The sequence below is a fragment of the Grus americana genome, chromosome 7 (genome assembly GCF_028858705.1).
Source record: "Grus americana isolate bGruAme1 chromosome 7, bGruAme1.mat, whole genome shotgun sequence".
Classification (NCBI taxonomy): Eukaryota; Metazoa; Chordata; class Aves; order Gruiformes; family Gruidae; genus Grus; species Grus americana.
The window spans coordinates 11,357,405-11,378,161 of NC_072858.1; the positions used below are offsets into that span (position 1 = coordinate 11,357,405).

At 41.9% G+C, this 20,757-nt stretch overlaps 1 long non-coding RNA gene across 10 annotated transcripts in view; it reads right to left on the bottom strand.

Annotated features, from left to right (window-relative positions):
• Positions 1–420: 420 nt before the first annotated feature.
• The window catches only part of LOC129208951 (uncharacterized), a 46,100-nt gene continuing 25,763 nt past the window's right edge, over positions 421–20,757 (bottom strand). For 4 of the 10 annotated variants that reach the window (XR_008577917.1, XR_008577921.1, XR_008577923.1 and 1 more), the window contains 8 exons: positions 20,290–20,384; positions 14,694–14,811; positions 12,932–13,233; positions 5,964–6,118; positions 5,504–5,624; positions 4,648–4,786; positions 843–1,819; positions 421–740 (listed from right to left, as the gene is read on the bottom strand). This is a non-coding gene — a long non-coding RNA (uncharacterized LOC129208951). Of the gene's footprint in view, positions 741–842; positions 3,046–4,647; positions 4,787–5,503; positions 5,625–5,963; positions 6,119–12,931; positions 13,234–14,693; positions 14,812–16,115; positions 16,271–20,289; positions 20,385–20,757 lie in introns of all 10 variants that reach the window. The other 6 variants (XR_008577922.1, XR_008577918.1, XR_008577920.1 and 3 more) reach the window with 6 other exon arrangements.

The following is a 20,757-nucleotide window of genomic DNA, read 5'->3' on the forward strand; positions in this document are numbered from 1 at the left end:
GGAAAGACAGAGAAAACACAATTTCATAAAGCAAAACTTTCGAGCTTCTTTGCACAATAAGCATTTTTTCCTAGGAACTAATAGAAAAACTTTTATCTGATCTTCCATAATTGCATAGAATTAACCCACATTACCATAAAGCCTGAACTCTACAGGACAATGAACTTCTGACAAAGCAGTCCAGATTTTAACTCCAATAACACATACTTGGAGATACCGTTTGGATTCCATTTAAACACTATTGTCAGTCTTCATGAATTGAAGGGATAAAGGCATTAAATTGACTTTTAACAGTACTGAAGGCTTGGGGAAGTGTGGGAGTTTAAATGATAGATGCTTTTGGTAAGAAGTACATCATCATCATCATTCATTTTATCAGCTGCAGGAAAATGAAAAAATTCATAGAAACCCAACAGAGATGATAGTTTAATGGTCTAGTAGGATGTATACTACAAGAGACTGAAAACACAAGGATTATTTAAACATGGAATGATGAAGATGACTTTGTCTTAATCGGGAAGAGTCAGTACAGCTGCATCCTGATGCCAAATGTAAATAAAAACAAGTCAAGATATGCAGTGAATTATTTGGATTTGCTTCTCTGTATCCAGCAGTGGAAAGTAAAGCACAGCAGGGACTTTAGACAGTGAGGAGTCTCTGATCCTTTCCTAAAACTCTTTTCTTCTCATGACAATTTTGGAGGCACAAGGATTAATAGCTGGTTTTGTGTTGTTCTCTTCCTACGGTTTAATTTCAATATTATAGTTATAGCATTTGTAATAAATCTGGCTATTGCTAAAGTAACAGCAAATACTTATCATAGGAAATTCATATATACTTACTTGTCTGACACATTTCTTTCTTTATTTTCTTTCTTTATTTTCTTTCTTTATTTTTTTTTAATTATGTCTTAGACTGTAGGTGTCCACAGGATTTAGTTTGTTGGTTAACAGTTCGGGCAGGGTTTTGTGCAGGTGATTGGAGCCTATTAAAATGGACATTTTGCAACCTTAATATATAGGGGAAAATTAGAATCAATCTGACACACTATCTCTTCAAAGAAGCAGAGGAAAAATATCCAAAACTCAGCTCAGTTTGCCTTCCTCTATCTGTGACAAACATAATAGAGCACAATCCACATTTGTTTAAACAGAGAAGTAAAAAGTTTGAACTTCAAGCAAGCTTAAGAGGTGTACCAGAGATACTCCCAGGGAAAGAAAACCTCACAGGAGCTAATGCTCATTTTATGTTAAACTCCACAAAATGCCCAGCTTTATAGCTTTATTCAACACTTTTTCATCAGCAGGAGAGTATAACTGAAGAGGTAGATCCACAGATTTCAAAAATACTATGATTGTCAAGTCTGATCTCTTCATACCTCCATTCACATCACATTCTTCAGCACGTCCAATACTCTGGTTGAATAACAGCTTTATTTTCTTGCCTTTATTTTTTTCTTTATTATTATTATTATTAAAGGAAGGCCTTTAATCTTGGAAGATTGAAAGTGGATCCCATTCACTTCCCATTGTCTTTCATGGTGACCTTCAGCATGGTATAGAAAAGGGTTGGTTTATAGTTCCTATCTTGGACGAATCTATTCTTACTAGTACTTGAAAACAATCCTTAAGTTCATAGCTACCTGAAACCATCCTGAGGATTTCAAAGGGAATGTCATCTGTGATATAGAATGCAACGCGGTTGATTAGATTTGTCTAAAACTTTCCCCATAGATCTGTAGAGGTTCATTTCTTCAGGGCAGCTGAGCGCTGCATGGATAAAGATCAGCTTTACCTGTGATGTATTGAGGTCTTCTTCCCTGGTAGGAGAGATCAACAATGAACCATATGCCCATATCAGACCAGGGATAAACAAGATTAAAGCTTCCAGAGAGAAGGATGCAGGTCAGGAGAAGTCCATCCGCTTATTGACCACTCTCATCAGTTAAAAGCATTGAGAATTAAGAGCTGCCTTTAAGTCTCCTGACCTGGAAGAGAGCTCCCTGAAGAGTAGAGGTTCCCCATTGCCATCCCCACAGCGGCTTTTCTAACAAATTCTTTCCCCATCACAAGTACACTTCAATGTCCCCTGATTTTCTCTTATTAATTATGCAAGAGTGAACTGAAAAGCAGGAAGACCAGTGAATGCAGAATCAAATTCAAAGCATTTTAAATATAATAAGGGCAACAAGAATGTGAGCCTTTTTAGGAAGGAAAAAAGCAGAAGGAGATAACTTAGCTGAATCTGAAAATCCTAAGAAATCTTAATGAGAGAAAAAAAAATCAGAAAGTTCATCAAGGAATATGCTCAGGTATAAAGGAAGAAGCAATTTCTTGGTGGTCTAATGTCAGGGCACCAATTCAGCAGGGTTTTGAGATCTCTCTGAATCAGACAAGAGACATATAATTGTCATTCGAGAGACAAGTGCTCTAAAGAGCCTTGAATAGAACAAATTTAGATATTGACAGGAGATGCACACAGAAATCCTACCACCAGCAACAGCTCCAAGGCAGGGATATTTCCTAATCAAAATGTTCAGAATAATGCCATAAGCTATGTGAGGGAACAGATTGATAGGCAGCACAGAGCCGAAGATTAATGATAAGTCTCTAACCACCTAATTGCAACTGAATATCCGAGTGCAGCAAATCACACCAAATATAGTGAATACAATAAAATGTACTTCCTTGGACTTGATGTGCAGGGAAAATATCTCTCCCGTGCTCCTGTACGTGCCCGGTTCCCAGATGAATCAAAGTCAAATGCCCTTTTCACACTGCTGTCGCTCAAGACCCAGTCAAAGATGCTGCCTACATGAGGGTAATTATTCACAGAATAGCAAAGCCCATTCACCTGAAATGCTCCCACGCTGAGGGTTATTTGTGCTCTTGCTGCTGTGGCTGATCCCTGGCAGAGGTCCGTGGCTGCAGTGTTATGCAGAATCAGAAGCCGCGATGTTGGCTATTTCAGCAGAAGTTTTTCCTGCCCTGCCTCTGCACTGTTTTTTCCAGCAGTCTGATCACTACCATGAATCCATCTCTCCACCTGTGCCACCAAGCCACAAGAAATGAACAGCCCTGGAAATAACCTGACCTCTATAAATGCTGCCCCTCATGCGGCAGGAGTGAATGGCACCATTGACATTGCTCCGGGGAGAAAGCAAAGCTCACACATTCTGTCTACTGAGCCATACACACTGTAGCAAACTAAACTTGACGTGGGCTCCCACAAATCCAGCCTGCAGTTCTTATCTCAGGGCATCCAGGTGAGCAATGGGAAGAGCTGGATCAAGAGCTCTTCAGCAATATATGGCTTCCTGGGGACCTGGTAGCCCACCTGGAGAAGGAGGAAGGCTGAGCAGGTGCTGTACAGTCAAAGGGCACATGCACATCCCCATTCCTTGGGGCCAGTACAGAAGTTTTAAGCACAGGCTCCTTGTCCTGTGAAAGGTCCATGGCTATCTGGGTGTAAACACCTATTACAGCTTGAAGGAAGACTGCATCAGCCCCTGGTCTCTCTGGAAATAAACAGATCTTTACAGTCTTTGGCTGAAAGGGAAAAAAAAATGGGTCAGGACTGGAGTGGATAAGCTGCTGCCCTCCTCTCCCAAAAAAAGGAAGGAACTTTCTTATTGCACAATTCAATGAGTATCAGGAGGGTTACAAGCAGCTTTGTCTCCAGGGTAACTCTTGGCCTTGGGAAAAAAACTGCCTAGAAATCATAATTTTATTGCCACAGTTTGCAATACAGTGGTGAATGCTAAATGGTGACTCTTCACATTCAGGTGCTGAGAAAGTGTTTTATTACAGTCCCTGTCTGTCCTTTTCTAGGGACCTAACAGAAATAAATGTATCAGCAGCTACTTCTTTTAGTGCAAATATTCTCATTTGTGTTTCCCTCATTTTCAAAGTATTTTAGAGACATGCACTGGTTATATTTAGCCTAGAGGTATTCTGTCTAGATTGAGTAGACTCCTTAGGTGATTCAACACAGTCTCAGATCTTCGACTAAGACTCACTGCAACCTGGATGATCCACGGAATATTATATTCTAGTTCACAATGCACATCTAAGGAGATTGTTGGCAATAATCCTTGCTCTGACCATGAGCAACTACAAGGTACCACTAATTATTGAAGAACCATAGCCCCTCTCTTATAAAAGAAAAGAAACATTGAATTCCTCCTGGTTCCTCCCAATATACTCTTGTCAATGTTTTAGACCACCCTCAGAAAAGTTACTGCAAGACTAATATATACAGATGCAGTGATTTTATTTGCTACTGCACTATTTTATGAGTGTGTACCGCAGAGCCTAACTTTATGGCAAGAAGATTTATGGTGTAATTACTTTAGTATATTATTGTACAATTTGCAACTAATGGAAAAGAAATTTACTGGCTACACTTCAGCTGTCAGAAAGTCTGTCTGCAGAATGTTATGAAAGTGGAAGGAATATGTGGTTCTCTCTGTGAGTGGGAATGTCAAATGACAGGCATCGCTTAACCTGATCAAACATTTTAATCTTGATCAGCTACCCATATCATAATAAGTAAAGTTTCCTACAAAGAAAATTAATTATGCCTCATAAAGGAAACAGAAGCATTTGATCTTAAGAAGCAAATAAAAAAACTGCCCAGAACACCCACCTCCAGGAGAGTCAAGCCCAGTCAATCATCCTTCTAGCCAAGCGTAAGAATTAAGAATTCTACATCCTCTTTTAATTGCTTTAATTGGCTATGTTTCCCAGTGGACTTTCATGTTTCACTTGGCCTTTTTTTTCCCAAGCTGAAAAAAAATGCATCTGATTAATAATCATGTAATTGGATTTCCAGTTCAATGATTAATGTCTAACATCCAGTACTTAACTAAAAGCAAAAGCAGAGACTTGTCTTCACTTTTGACATAAGACCTTTTTGATGGAGAAAACTTCATTCATATCAAACGTTTTGCAACTTACATTTCTCAGCAACTTGCTAGATCAGTTCAAGTTAGATGCCTGGTAGTAAACATCCCTTTCATTAGAAGCACAGAAATTAGAAGCATGAAATTGAATAGAGGATGGAAGAGTTCAGTAACAGTTTTCAGAGGCCCTAATACTCAAACAACTTAATTTAGCAGAAGCTCAAACTCAAGTCCCTTGGAAATCAAATGAAAGTTTCCTGCTGCAGTGGAGATGAAGAAGCTGCTACAATCTGATAGGCATCTAAGCCTAAAGTGAATTTAGCCTATATCAAATCACAACGAACGTGAAAAATTTTTGTTTGATCCTTATATTTTGAAGGGACAGAGGGACTGAAGCAGAGCAGGCAACTACGGCTGTATCTGATCCTTTCCCCAGTTACTACTCTTTGCTCACTATGTTTGGACAATCCTAGTTAATAGCTCTGGACTCCTACCAGACTGTTGTTATATGAAAGGTGATATAACATGTCCATATCATAAGACTTTCCTTTACACAAATAGAATTAGATCTATAAAAAAACATTAAAAATACAGAAGTACCTTTGTTCCATATTGAAAATGCAATGAAACCAATGCAAATTTGGAATGATGATAAGTCAGGCTCCCATCCAGGATCATGTGCAGTGGGCAGGCCTCCATATCCTCTACTTCAGTCTTCTTCCTGGCCAATTTAAAGTAAATACAATGGTATTAGACAAATCTTGAAATAAGGCAGACTAGGGAGCCCTGTAACCGTGTCCATATCAGAAAGAAACAGTGGCAAAATTTTCAATCCCAAGTATCGCGAAAAAAATCCTTCAAGTCACTTTAGTGAGCTATCATCTGATCACATGTACAACTAATGGGAGCTGAAAACACTTAAGCACTACCATATTTTGAATTGAAGTATAATGGTGATGACCTGCTCTTTGACAAAGTCATCACCCTACACAATAGAAAGATTTGCATTGTCTTTGCTAGTTTTCAGTAAGGACCCTTCAAAAGGCAGTGAAGTATTTACCTTGACTTCTTGCTTGTTCACCACTAAGTTTCTGATCTCTTCACATGTGCGGATTATCAAACAGCAATCCTCTATCCATGCCCTGATCTGATGGACACACCATCATAACAGAGACAGTCCAAAAACACTTACAGAGGAATTCAGCCAAAAAATTCCTAGGCAAAATAAATTAATATTAGGTAATAACCATAACAATAGCAATAACAGCAACAACATGGCTTTTGATTTTCTCTGGGCACAGGTTTGTGTATTGCCTTGGTATATATTTTAGACATATTTCATTGGGATATACATAGGTGACTGTACTTCTACAACTTCTTGTCTCCTCCCACTCTAAGTGAATTCAATTTCATGGCATGTTTCTGGAGTGGGATCGTAACTCATACAGAAGAAAGCAAAGCACTACGAAGCTACATTACCCTGCAATCTGAGACGTGTGGGCATTTAAGCATATTTTAGTGTGCACAGCACATTGCAGGCATGGGGAGCCTGTTCTCTCATCTTTGGTCCAATTCCACTGCTGCTGCGGACGCCAGGGTGCCCAGAACATTGGCCTCCAAGGTCACATCTGCCAGCATACACCTCTCATCGCTACTCTACCAGAAACCAAAATAAAACATTTAACCTCTTCCCTGTCTGATTTTCCTTTGCATAAAAAAGGCAATGGTATTAAGTGTCTCTTCCAGAATAATGAAAAATCTTCCACTCCAGTGTTTATGCAAAACAAGAAATGGCTTTTGTGGCAAAATGGAAAACATTCTGGAGAAAAGGAACTCTCGTTCTGTAAGTTTACTGGTGATTATGATAATACATAACACATTTTTTTCTCTATAAAGGCAACCAAAAATTACATGAGCCTAGTGGCTGAGGCTTGAAACAGACAAGCCAAATAATTTCCTAATTACAGTCTCAACAGTGACTTAGGGAAAGGTATTTATGGACCCATTATAAGTCCCTATGGATCTATAAACTTAACCATGATAAGCATTGACTAATATATGAAATTCTTGGAAGAAATTGGATTATTAATGTGCACACCAAGATAAGACCACACCTTTCAGCTTCCAGGTCTGCAAGACTATTATGTACTGCTTTTCTCTGAGATAGCTTTCACCTAAGTACTTGGGTTGGGTTTGGGAGAGGGAGTGGATCTTTTTCATGCTCCACTGAGCTGGAGGCAAAGAAATTATAAATGAAGTTATACCCTTCCAAAGGGTTAATTTCTTTAAAGCTGCAGATCGCTGTGAGGCCGCCTTTCATATGTGCAGTCTTCTCTGCTTCCTATGAATTTAAATATGGCTCTTAATGTGAGTTTGGGGGTGAGTAGATCTAAATAATCCTGCCCTGCTGAAATTATTCACACAACATTAGTCCATTTCTGAGCGTTACACTAACAAGCACTGTGCAAAGATAGGGAATATCTATGTATGGCATATTGACCTGAATGCCAAATACCTGGGCCTTATACATTAACAAGCTGATGAGTACTATTATAGTAATTATGCCAAATAAACCAAAGCTGATTTTGAATGTCTTCTTACAAAATGAAAGTCAAAAGCGTAATGATTGATAAAGTCTGCTGCTGTGCTGAAACTTGTTCTGTATTAAACCCCTGGTATCATTTTATCTTGGTATGGCTTGTAGGATACTGCCAATGTCAAAACGTTCTGCTTCTTCCGCAATGCAGAGCACTCTGGCTAGGTGGGGATCAGCTCAGGCTGTAGAAATGGGGAGGCAAGCAAGGGGGAAGCTCTGTCTTTGGTTGTGGTCTTCATCCTGATGTGGCTTCTGACCCAGATTTCAGGGATACACCATGGTGTCCCCATTTGCCCACACCTATCCTTTGTAGGTCTTCACATCTGCGCAATGAAGAGCTCCACAAAGCTTTTTCGTATTTGCTGCCTCCTGGACTAACCCGGGCTGTAAGATTCAGAAAGGACATTTTCTGCCTCAGGAGAGGAAATAACTGCCCTGTCTTCCTGAGTTCCCTCAAGAGCAGGCTGCCTGGGAAGCTAGCACAGCCTTTGTACAAGCTCCATGAGATGATGCCTGGAACAATGAAGAGTTAATATATGTCTTGACCAGAATGGCTATATCTGTTTTGGTTAGCTGTACCTACCAGATAACACTGTGCTCCAGGAGGAACAACATTTTTCTGTCCCACCCCTGATCCAGACTGACTTACCAGGTAAGGAATAAATCTGACTCACATGCACCAGCCTGCTCTCCTGCAGGAGTGAGGGATGAAGACAAAGCTTCCCTCAGAAGTGTGCTGGTGGGACTGGAGTAATTCACACAAAAAAATTGGGGGTGCCAGAGACTATATACTTTATCATCCTACACGCAGTTGTATTTTCTTTTCCAATTAATTATTTAATCAAGTAACTCCACGGCAACATACATATGCTATCCAGGAAATTCAGTTTCCCCATTAGACGAATGTAGCTTTACAAACAAAGTCTGTCAACTGAAAATTATCACTTTAATCCCTTTTTTATTATTATTCTGTTTTCCAGATTGCAGTACTGAAGTCCCTGCTGTTGCCTTTCTGTTTTATCTGTCCAGAGTGAGCCTGATTCATTGCAGACAGCCTTTCTCCCTCATCTCGCTCATGTTAAGCAGACGCCAGTAAGTAGCAAAGGAAATTCTCGATCTGGATAAATGCAAACCAGATCTGACTGGCTGCCTTCCATGAAGTTCCCCATACAGTTTTTTTCTCCATTACCAGCTTGATAACAGGGGACGACCTGTGTCTCAGCGCATTGGGTATTTGCCAGTAGCTGCGGGGACACTCTGAAATAAAAGATTAAAACTGCCCAGGACTTTTGTTTCTTCCAATGTGAGGACCTGTGAGGTCAGATTCCTTATCAAAATATACCTGTTGCACTTTTTCATAGACTTTTCCTTCATTAGGATTTTCTTCTTGGTCTCCCTCTGCTGAGCATCCCCCGTGTTGTCAGAGAGCTGCCTGGCAAAGTGATCCATTGATAACTACTCTCTGTTGAAGACAATACTCTCAAGCTGATCCATATGCCACAATAAATTGAGAGGTTTGAGTTATTCCAAGGTAAACCCTCGAGCAGTCCTTTTACACTTCCTTGAGGCTAATGTAAATAACCAATAGCAATAATGAGTTTACATTTTTAAAGTGGATTAATGAAATCACATTAGCAACTTGTATAAACATTTTTTTTGTTCAGAATCAACATACTTTTCACACACTCAAAATATTGTTTTGAAAATGAATAGAAGCATAAGTGAAATGGCATAAATGAAACTGCATAATTCTGAATTTTACTGAATTTGTATTTGCAGTCCTTTGTTTCTTCTACAGATCAGACTCTAGATTCCCTTTGTGCTGTTTTGCTGCTGTCCAAGAGAAATGAAGGCAGCAATATTTTCTGCATAACCTGTACAAAGGAGACTATGATACACAGAAATGTAATTTAAAATCATGCAGGAGGAATTCTTCACTGATACTTCATCCCTCCTCTTTTGTATGTACCTTGCTTCAGTTGCAAGTCTGGATACTGCCCAGTGTTACCCTGCAGATTTTCTTTACATGCTTAACTGACAGAGACCAGATTCAAACAGAAAAAAATATTAGCAGCATGCCATTTTTCATGTACTCCATGAAGTACTTTGGGAAAGCAAGAGATGTGACTATATTCCCCAACCATTCAGCAAGAGTTCATGATCTGCAACCTTCTCCTCTGTTTCCAAGTCACTTCCTTTCATAAATCTCTCAACATCCATACAGAAGAGCTTTGAGATACTTTATGTGACAGGAGATGCCATATGAAGGGTTCAATTGCAGGTAACTAGTTTATATCTCCTATTATTTTTCTTTCTTTCTTTTTTTTTAAACACTGGCCTTGCCTCCCCTTTTCCCAATGCTAAGAGTGGTCAATATTAACACCACTGATGGTCAGTGAACCCAGAATGATCTGAGATAGCAATCTCATTCACAGACACACAACACCTTGCTCTTTTCCTATAGCAAAACCTCTCTCAGCCACCAGACCATCTTCCCACAAACGTCCCCAAATCTCTCAAGTCCCTCAAAAGACATTTCCTAATGAGGTGAACTGTATGACTCGTTTTTGACAAGGTAAAAAATGCCCATGAGTTATCATCTGTTACACGTCACCTCTTCCCACATCGCACTAAACCATTCCTTCAAGTTGTTTGAGAAATCTGTCCCAAGAAAAAAGTATCACAAAGCTGGCAGAGAGGCATTAAATTGATTTTCCAATGAAAACGATGGCTCCATGACAACTTAACTGAAGGTCTGATGTGGTATGTTTGCATAGCAGAGTCATGACCTATTTTAATATTAGATACTAATGTAATCAAAAAGACAGGTAGCAAGACGCAAAATGTTTCTTGGTTTCTGTAAGTTTTCCAGCCTGGTAACCTACCCATTACTGCAGGAAACCCCTTTTCTTTCTATTGGTTCCACACATCATATATATGATTATAGTATCAGTAATATTGATCATAATATTGCTATGAAGCATAAAGCAGGTTTTTGACATGTTACATGCTCACCAGAAAATAGGAAAGATAATTTGTCCAGTGCTTCTTTGCTCCAGCCTTGTTCAGTTCTTATTGCTCTCTCTCTGACTTCTTCATTACCTTCCCGTGCTACATCCCAACTGAAATTAAATTACAGCTGCTTCAAGACAAAAAGCGGAATGTCTGGCTTCATTTCTGTACCAACTCTACTCAATACTACTATAATTTTCCTATTCAACACAGCTCCAAGAAAAGACTCTTCTTCACATTTCCATGCCAATAGTCCTTATCAACCAAAGTCCTGTCTGCACTGAGTGACCAACACTGGATGCCTCAGAAAAAGAAACAATACTTCCATAACTGTGTAATAATTCCCCTTAGGCAAGTTTGTTCCTAGTGACAGGATGCTAGTGGTCAGCTTAAACATTCATATACAGAGCTAATGGAATTAAGGACTATCTGCAGTGTTTAGGAGGCAGCAGGCAATAGGCTGAAGAAGGAATCACTGAGATGCTTAAAAAGCATCTTGGACCGCAGACACGTTTTCTTGTTTTTAAGCATTCGTTCTGTTCCTTTCAATAATTCATGCCAAGGTGATCAGGGTCCTCAGAATTTGCACAGCCAGAGGGGAGAAGGGTTTTAGCATGTACAATCTGAGCATCATGTTCCAAGTGTATATATTTTAGGTAATTATGTTCCCATAAAAGACCATGCTTTTCCCTTCCTGAAGGTATAGTTGCCTTCTGAAGATTGATTTTCGTATTGCCAACATGGGCTTATCCAGATCCTCTGCTTGGGAAAGTGCTCAGCCAGACTAGGACCAACCACCCAGTGATCTGGACAATCCCAGTGTGCTCGGGCAAAACAGAAGACAGCAAGACAGGTTGTCTTCTGATGGTTCCTTCTTAAACCAGCAATATTTGATGAGATGAAGCCATGGTTGATAGGACTTTATTTTTTAGCACAGGGTAGAGGCTTGTCAGCAAACCCTCAAAATAGTCTACGTTAGCCTGGAGTCCTCTCCAACTGCCTAGTTAAAAGTGCAAATCGAAGCTGCCATATGCTGACACGTGGGCTGACAGCCATGATGTAGCACAGAATATAAGCACAGCTGAACTGGGTTGGACAATAGTCCATCTAACACAGTAGGCGGTCACCAATGACAGTTGTGATATTTCCCCAGCACACTTCCACAGCCTCTAGTAGTTTGTGTCCTGAATGCACATAGACTTTCAGCCCCAACACCACCTTATAGCAGGGAGTCCAACAGCAAAACTCCCCTGAACTTCATCACCTTTGCTTCAGGTAGTGATATGTAACTAAATTAAGACTTTGAAAGGAAATTTGAAAGGCTCAAATTACACACAAACTATAAAATGAGTAATATGCACTTATGCGTCTTAATGGGACTGCCAATGGCCAATTTGGTGCGCTTCAGGCCCCTATTAATAGCCAGGCTCCACGGGCAGTTGAATAAAACACACTTCCCTGGAGTGATATAACAGCAAGGGAGGACTGACCAGGGATGAATCCTGTTTGTCTGAGTTGCTCAGTAACGTATAACTACTCTGTAAACATAACAATTGTTGTGGCTTCATCAGATCCTTCTGGGTTTATCTGTTGCACAAGATGTTAAGCATATTGACCAGGTGGTGCCTTTTGTGATATGTTTATTTTATTAGTACATTAGTTCATTAATCCTTGAACTAACACTGCATTTCATACATACCTGCCAGATAAGTGACTGAAAGAACTCAGCATCTGGGACTGAGGACTCAGGAGAGGGAGGGAGAACGGGAGGGAGAAGGGTGCATTTCAGTACAGATAAGGAGCTGCAATTATCATACTCATGCAAAAGGCAGGGACAGAAGTGGCTCACCCTGCAGAGGACATATTTGCACACACTTTACTCTTCAAAACTGATCTTGAAGTACCAGACTGGAGTCAGGTCTCATTTCAAAATCTCCCTGTCTTTTTTTCTACTAATGGTGTCATCTGCTTTAGCCCGTGAGGCTGTCTCTGTTAGGTGAGACATTTTGGGATAAAAAGGCATGCTGAGCTATCTCCCAACAGTTTTTCCCTAGCCCAAGACAGGCAGGTGGGTAAACCTGAGGAATTTCTGTCTGTGAACTCTCACTGACGGTACTAACCCCAGGCTGGTGGGTTGGTCCTGGTGTGCCCTCATAACCATACTGTGGCCATTTCCTAATGCATCCTGGTCTGTAGACACCCAAAGTGTGCGCAGTCTGCACACGCTATCTTATCTGGATTCATTGCTTCCAGAAGAGCAGCAAGCCTTGGACTGATCTGGGCTCAGGCATGTGCCCAGACAAGGTTAAAGACAAACATACTCTAGCACACTGAAGGGTTAATAAAGTTCTCGGCAGCCAAAATGAAAAGTTACAAGACAGAAACAGAGACACATTGAAAATCACGTGCTTGGCACTGACCTCTCTGTCCTGTGGTCCCACTTTGGGGGTCTCTGAGGCACTTAGCTGTCAAGCTGCAAGGGGAACTCGGCATCCTCCAGCCAACTGGCCTTCAGGCTCAACCCCACAGCCAAGGACCAGGTGGGTCCAGCCCCACTTCGAGGTCCTGTAGGGCTTCCTCCAAACCAGCACCTTCTTCATCCTCTTGCTCAAGACAGACTGCTTCTCTTTCACTCCTGACTTTTGCATCTTTCTTCCTTCAGGAATGTAGGTTCAGCAACCCCACACAGCAATGGTGACTGACTCTTTTCCCTGAGTGTACGCTGCAAACAGAAGCATAACAAGGGAAAGCTCACATCATCCTCAGAGGCATCTCTGAACTTAGATTGCTGCTTTGTCCCAGAACTAGAAAATGCTTTTTATTTTAAATAGCCTTCTTGTCAGACACATATTTTAGAGGTCACTACAACACTTAGTAGTTGTAAATGATTCTCTGTGCAAGTGCACAGAGTTAGCAGCCAGAGTGATGTTCTCCATCCTATCCCTCCAGTTGCCCACATAGCTAGCAGCCTCACCCACGTTCGCTCCCACTTTTATCAGTCTGAGGGCTTGGTTTCACAACTCTCCAGCACAAATTAAAACTGAGCTTGAGCAGAACATTTCAGTGGGAAACCTCACAATTCCTGGTTTCGTGGCAGCTCGCTTCTGTTAGGAGATGGACACAGAGATCACCAGCTCATTTCCCATCTATCACTAAATGTCTTGGTAGGAAAATGACAAGTGTTGTGGAACATACTCTCGGCTCATCTGAATGCAGCTGGGGCTGAAGTTTGATGTTTATTATAAACCTAGCACAGTTAGCACACAGCCATCGGGTCTGTGATCCTGCAGCATCAATAACTCCCCAGCTTTTCTCTGGCTTTTCTCCCTTTTTTCTCTTCCTCACCATTTTCTTTTCCTTCCACTTTCTCAAGTCTTAAAAGACGTCCTGTTTTTTGTATTTCTGTCTACTTTGTTTTTCTTTATGAGGGATTTGCCCTTCTCCTCTAGATTCTCTTGGCCGCTCCTCATGTTTCTCATGTGAGCCAAGAAATTCCTGACAGCTGCACTTCCCATCTTGTGTTTTGCCGTCATCGTCACTTTGTTTGTGTGCATGCATGCGTGTGTGTGAGAGAGAAATCCAGCCAGCCCAGCGACATGGCTCGAACGCTACACTATTTGGAGGTGGGGTGAAACGCTCCATCTCTCCTTGCAGCAGCTGCTACCCTGAGGACCGATGGCCATAGCATGGTGGCAAAGACCAAGCTCACAGCCCCCAGAGCACCTGGGAGAGCCCAGGGCTCTGTGCTTTGACATGCACATTTACCACTGGATTTGTTGAAGCTGTACAGCTGCACTGCTCCCTGCACGATTCTGCTGTTGATCTGTGCTGGCTTTTAACTTTTATGGCAGACAGCTGTGCTCCATGAAGAGACTGGGCAGGATTTAATCAATAAATGTTAAAAAATTATCCATTTTTTCCCTTATTCACTCTCCAGACTCACAGCACATCTTTTTCCCCTACATGCACTGGCTGTTTTTTCAGCCTACCTCCCTCTTGCCCTGAGACCTGCACCAGCAGCTGTACAGCTGGTGCTGTGCCAGGGTCAGATGCTCTCCCATATTGACCAGAAGTTGTAACTGACAGCAATCTTGGACAAGCAAGAATCACTGTTGATCTATATCACTGATTTTTAATAAGAATAAATACTGAAACCTACAAACTCTATCCATAATCCATTACCTCTGAAACATCCTTCTCTCTCTTTATGACTCAGCATCTGGTAGAGAGCTGAATCCAAACTTCTATAGCATCACATTAATCCCTTCTCCAGAATGATTTCTTCATGTATTTCCTAGAACTGTACAAAACCACAAGAGCAGTTGAGTAAAAAATGCAATAATTCACAGTATCATAGCAACAATGGTAAAATATGTGCTTCCTGCTTATTCATTTTGATTAAGAAAATTATTCACGAGGCATCAGATGTTTGGAAAGAAATCCATCTTGTGGTTTGTTAATCACAAGAACAATATACTCTGGACTACTGAGAGAGGCTGAAAGGCACTGCTACGTAGGAAGCTGAAAAGACCCTACACACATTTGTTAGCCTGATATTTGGTGCTGCCTATCAGTTTACATTCCCATCCAGAACGCGCCTAAGTATACACTTAATTCTAAGCATGTGAGGAGTGGCATAAAATTCAAGATGAGTTCTTGAAACCTTCAAGATGAGTCCATTTTTAATACTTTTAATATTTTTAATTGTTGTGTTGGAACACAGCTCAGAGAAGTAACAACGTGCTTACAAGCTTAATAGCAGAGGTGGGTTCAGTGCCTCTCCTCTCCCCACCACCTCCTTGCTCTGCCTCGCATTCAGTCCACCCCAGGGACCACAAATATCCCCTCCTCCCTTCGGCTCCTGCCATCTACTTTGCAGTACTTTCCAAGATCCTACCTTCCCACGTTGCAGTCTCCTGGTAGCACCGTGTCCTTAGGCTTGCTCCCAGTACTGTTTCCTTACTGCTAGACACTGCATATGCGTAAAGGCCAAGTGCCCACATTAGCTTTTTACTCTCTACTCACACCTCCACATCAACCTGAGTGACATCAAGGAGCAAGTAAAATGGAAGAGGATTCAGTCGATTGCCACTCAGAGGCATAGTGAACCATGGGCTTACTGACCACAGAGCTGGTGAAGGTTGCCTGGAAACAACTGGAACCTGAACTGGATGAGTTGTTGATAACCCTCGAAAAAGCATGGTAGCCACCACGCCTCAGAAATTTGGCTGGGAAGTTTTATATTGAGTCCTTTTTTTCACACCAGCAAACATTACACTGATGTTTTGTCTTTATCATAAGCACATGCACATGACATTCCCAAGCACTACAATGTCTCGCTTGAGGAATGGCTGCATTTCAGCTGTCTTTCTTTGCACAGCTTATCAGTTTTGGTGTTACTCTGGGGTTCCAGGTAAAGCTGGTCCATAATGGTGTGACCTTGTAAATAATCCATTATAAATTATTCTTTGTCTGCATGCAGGTAAACAAATGTCTCACACATTGCAGATGTTGCTAGCTGTGCTGAAAAATCAGCAACTAGCTGTTGATTTTAGCAGAACAATCAGCACAAAGTATCAAAAGGTGGATATGTCTCTGTCCTACCATGTGGGACCACCTATCAGGGTGAGGCAGTTGCAGTTTTTTAGGTAAGTCCTTTGCTCTGCAAAACAAGACAGTTGAGGACAGGATGCAGTCCTAGAGGCATGGTGAGCAGATCAGACCTTGTTCATCAGTTCTTCCAACTTCTGGGAGATCCACTGGAACACAGTATCACCAGAAGGACAAGTGTTTTATAGATAAGCAATGGCAGACAAAAAGCAATTGAATCAGATCCCCAAAGCTTTACTAAGATAGATGATCCTTGAAAGTACAGCTAGGTTATTAAACATAGTGAAAGTATAATTCTTAATTTCTAGGCATCTGTGAGAATAGTTACCATCCTTTTGGGAGTATTGTAGTGACTGTAGCTGGTAGATCTCTAAATGAGACAATATTTCCTTTTGATATTGCATCATTAAGATAACTGATTCTTATACCCAGCCAAATGTTTCATATAACTCTTTCCTCCCTTTTCTAAATGTGTGCAATTGTGAAAGAGCAGCACTACAGGGATTTAGTGGTTGTATCTCTTTATGAGTCTGAACTGTGACATGGAGGACTCAGTGAGTTTATTGATTTTAATTTCTTATATTTGGGATTTATCTTCTCAGCTTTTACTTAACAGCTGAGAATACTCACAGTATTGATAAAGAAAGTTGGCTACCCAAGGGCAAATTTCAGATCCTCATTTCTTCACCTATGCATTTATTTGTTTGCTTCTGGATGGATACCAGCATCCAGGCTTTGATCAAGAGTGGCTAAAGGGTACGCTCTGTGAGAAAGCATTCCTCTCTCGCTCAGCCTCCGTAGCCAGAGCTGAGAGTAGCAGGGGCCTTAAGTGGATCAGAGGGAAAGATCAGGCATTCCCTTTGAAGATCCTTTGCTATTGAAATCTAGATTCTGATCCTTGATTTGGGCTGAAAACCCTGAACTACGAGGCACACAGGAGGGCCTTCAGGGGGAAAAGGGATCTGAAAGACAGAGGTTGCTGTCTGTGGGTGGCAGGATATTTTCTCTTCCCAGGAAAACAGCTGAAATGGCCCTGAAACCAAAGGGAGAGAAAACTCAGTGAGAAAATCCCCTTTTCAGGCTGTTGTAAGTACCACCATCCTGCTTTGCAGTAGTGAGGAAATTCTTAGAGGGTTGTGGGTTTAAACCAGACTCAGCAATTCTTGGGCCATTTCAGTATAGGAAGGATTGTTCAGCCGGGTTGATTTCCTTCCTGGAGCATTTAAGGACTAAGCTAATAAAGTGCTTTATGACTGAGAATTTGTGTGGCAACATAGGGAAGATGAAGAGCTGTGAAACAATAGATGGAGAGTATATGTTATCCTCAGAAGAGGTGTTTTCTCCTGTGGCTGCACCACCGAACTGTGGTGCCAGGAGGAGCAATCTCTGTCAATGATTTGTTGTTCACCTTGCTCACTTAACTGCTCTTTTTCCCATGGCACTGCTTTTATCTTCTTCAACTTAACATCTGTGAGGCAAGTATTTGTACCCTATTGTGTCTCTACATTACAGCACGCAGAGCCCCAGTCACAGGCCGGACATTGCTGCAACCTTCGGTATTGCTGCCAGAGATAATTAATGGTCATAGGTTGCTAGGGGTCATGAACTCTAATCGTGACTTTCTCACTTGACCGTCTTGGTTCAGTAACACAGGGACTGATGTAAGCCTTTCTTTAAAGAATGTTCTTGCATCCTTCCTTACCTCCTTTTGTCCCTCCACTCCCTCCCTTCTTTTCCCTTCTTTCTTCCAGTGCTGCCAAGCCTGACAGGTTGTTACAGCTGTCTCCAGCTTCTGTTTTGAGACACCAGCCAGCTGCAGGGCAGGGCTATGGCCAAAGCCACTTCCAGTTCCCCCCCATGCAAAGGGCCAGCATGCATTCATGCCCATTACGGGTGCTACAGTGGACTCATTCATGGACTCGCTTCTTTCTCTTGTGAGATTCCCTTGCCCCAGTGCTGTGTTTTCCTTGGCACAGTGCGTAAGACAAGAAGGAATCTTTACATGGAAATCTCTCCAGCTATGGGAAACGTTTCCCCATGCACACGTCCTAGCAAGAGATCTACTGCATCCATAATTGCATTCAGCACTTGGAATGCTGTGACGTCTCCACATTTCATGACCAAACATAGCCTTTGCCATTGCTCACGGGTAGAATGGGCTCTAACAGCATTAACCTATGGGCCCTTATCTACTGCTTTCGTCACGCTGTCCATTTGTATCTATTTGGAGAAAAGCGTTGTCTGCTGCTCATGATGCCAAGCTGCCTGGCAAAGGAGATTTGTTATATTTGTGGCATTTCTGCTCTTCTCCTTTCAGCTTCTTAGGCAACAGCGAGCCAAGTCTTTTGCTTTGTGGTTCTCTCCTTCCCAACATTTCTGGTCTTGCACAAGCCTTTCCTAAAATCCATGAATGCTCATTGCAAGCTGATCCATAAGATGCTCCGTGCTTCAGCTTTGCTTTCTTCCAGAGACCATTTAAATGAGGACAAGCCACTGTTTTATCTGATGAGAGGATAATGCATGGAGGTGCAATACACCTAACTGAGACCAGTGTCACAGTAAGCCTATTGTAAGAGGTGCCAGAATGAGCTCTTTGTACAATAGCTTCCGATCAATCCTGGTATTTGTGAGTACTGAAAACAACCACAGCATGCTTTAATCAAAAAAAGCACAAACAGTTCTCACTTAGACTGGGAGGGGAAATTATGAAAGTGATTTCAACCCTCCATGTATAATGCAGGCTATGACAGATGGAGGAACCATGGGGAATACTAATAAAATGGGATAGGAAGGGCTCAGAGCCTTCACTGCAGGGAATGCCTGACCACTCGATTATCCTTCACCCCAGGTACCTCTCAGACTCTTGAACGGGAGTTGCTTGCTTTTGCAGCCATGATCACATACAGCTCTTCCCACAATCTGGTCATGCACTGACTCCTGTCCAGCTCAGCGCTTCTCACACATACATCTTTCTTTGGGTAAAGCTGCTTCAGGTGTCCCCTCCCCTAAAAGCAAGATTCCTATTTCCAATATCAGACTGCACACATTCACTGCCAACGGCTCTATTACATCTGTGTGCCCACAGCACCTGCTGATTGAACACAGATGCAAAGGAACCTTTTAGCACAGGGATTAATAAAATTGAAATTATAAACCAAGAGCCTTCACTTCACCCTTTTCTCTTTTTCCCTACTCTATGGATTTAGTCAGGATGTATTTTTTTGTTTCTTCCGGAAAGTGTAGCTCAGCTTGAGTTTTGGATGAACATCTTAATTGCACACACCAGATTAAGATTTGTCTCTGCTGATTTTCTTCTAGAGGGGGAAAATTAGCCCTTTAGTAGCCCCATGGTAGCTTGGATAAACTGCTTACTGTGCTGACTAAATTCATTCACAGTTAGTTTGATAGCTCTCCACTACATCGTGCAATATAGATATAATTCAAGACAATGGAGCTTCATTAGCCTTTAATGATTGCACTTGAATCAGATTGTAGGTGGGTTCATGGGCTGCAGTCCAAGAGAAGCAGTTTACTCCAGGCATCTGCAGAGAGATGGAGGCTGAATATGGGGGAAGGGGCATATAATTCTGGGAGGTTTTTCAGAGGGGCTTCAGGCAGAAGGAAGAAAAAGGTTTGGTAGCAGAGAAGAGTAACAGCTGAGGGCTGAACAAAGAGAAAGTGATCACTGTCAGAAGCATTTGCTCAGAAGTCAGGCATCCTTCTAGCACCAAGCCCCAGTCCCTTTTGCCATGCTCTCAAGACACTGCTGAGAGAAGCAGCAGTAGCTGTGCACTGACAGAGCCATTTCCCTGCTTAGGTCCTGCTGAGCACACCAAGCCCTGACCCCTCCGCAGGGGCTAAGCCCTGCAACAAGGCTGGGGCAGCCCGGAGGATGGAGCAGAGGATCTGCCCTACAGGGAAGGCTTTTCCCTGCACCACTAGACCGTACCAGCACTCATGCAGGAGGTGTATTTAAAACACTGTGCATTTACAAATAACTGCTTAAAGAAAAAGTTAACAAACCAGCTCTGGGAGATACAAATCTAAGGAAAAACAAATAACCCACTGGTGCCCAGCCTGACAGACAGTCAGTCCCTTGCTATCAGATGCACCAAAAAAAAAAAAAATTTCTTTATTTAACCACTGTTTTGCCCTTCCCAACACTTACTGTGCTGTGCATTTCTCCCACTTTCCAAGCAGCTTGCATCCCTGAAGTCCAGAGCCACGTGGTACTGGGGAGGAAATGTTCAGTCCTGGCTCTACCTGCAGTGACAAAAAAATGTTTCCAGGCAGAGGAGGCAAAAGGCATGAGATCCATTTTGCAGGTTACCCACCTGCATCAAAAGGAAATCTAGAAGAGAATGATGCAGGAGATGAGCTAAAATTGGAGATGAGAATTAGCCCCACCCCATTGTGGAGGGAGATTTCCAGCTCACCTATGCAAATAAAGTCAGGGGTGAATTCAATTCATTAACTCAGCATAAAACAAACCACTTTTTTCTGCTGTGCTAATTTTTCTGCCAGATTAGTGAGCTGAATCAGCATAGAGAGGGTCCTACAGGTGCCAGTGCTTGCACAGATTAATGGCAGGATCTTAAAGGCCGGATCGAAGAGAAAAGAAGCTTAGTGAGCAGTA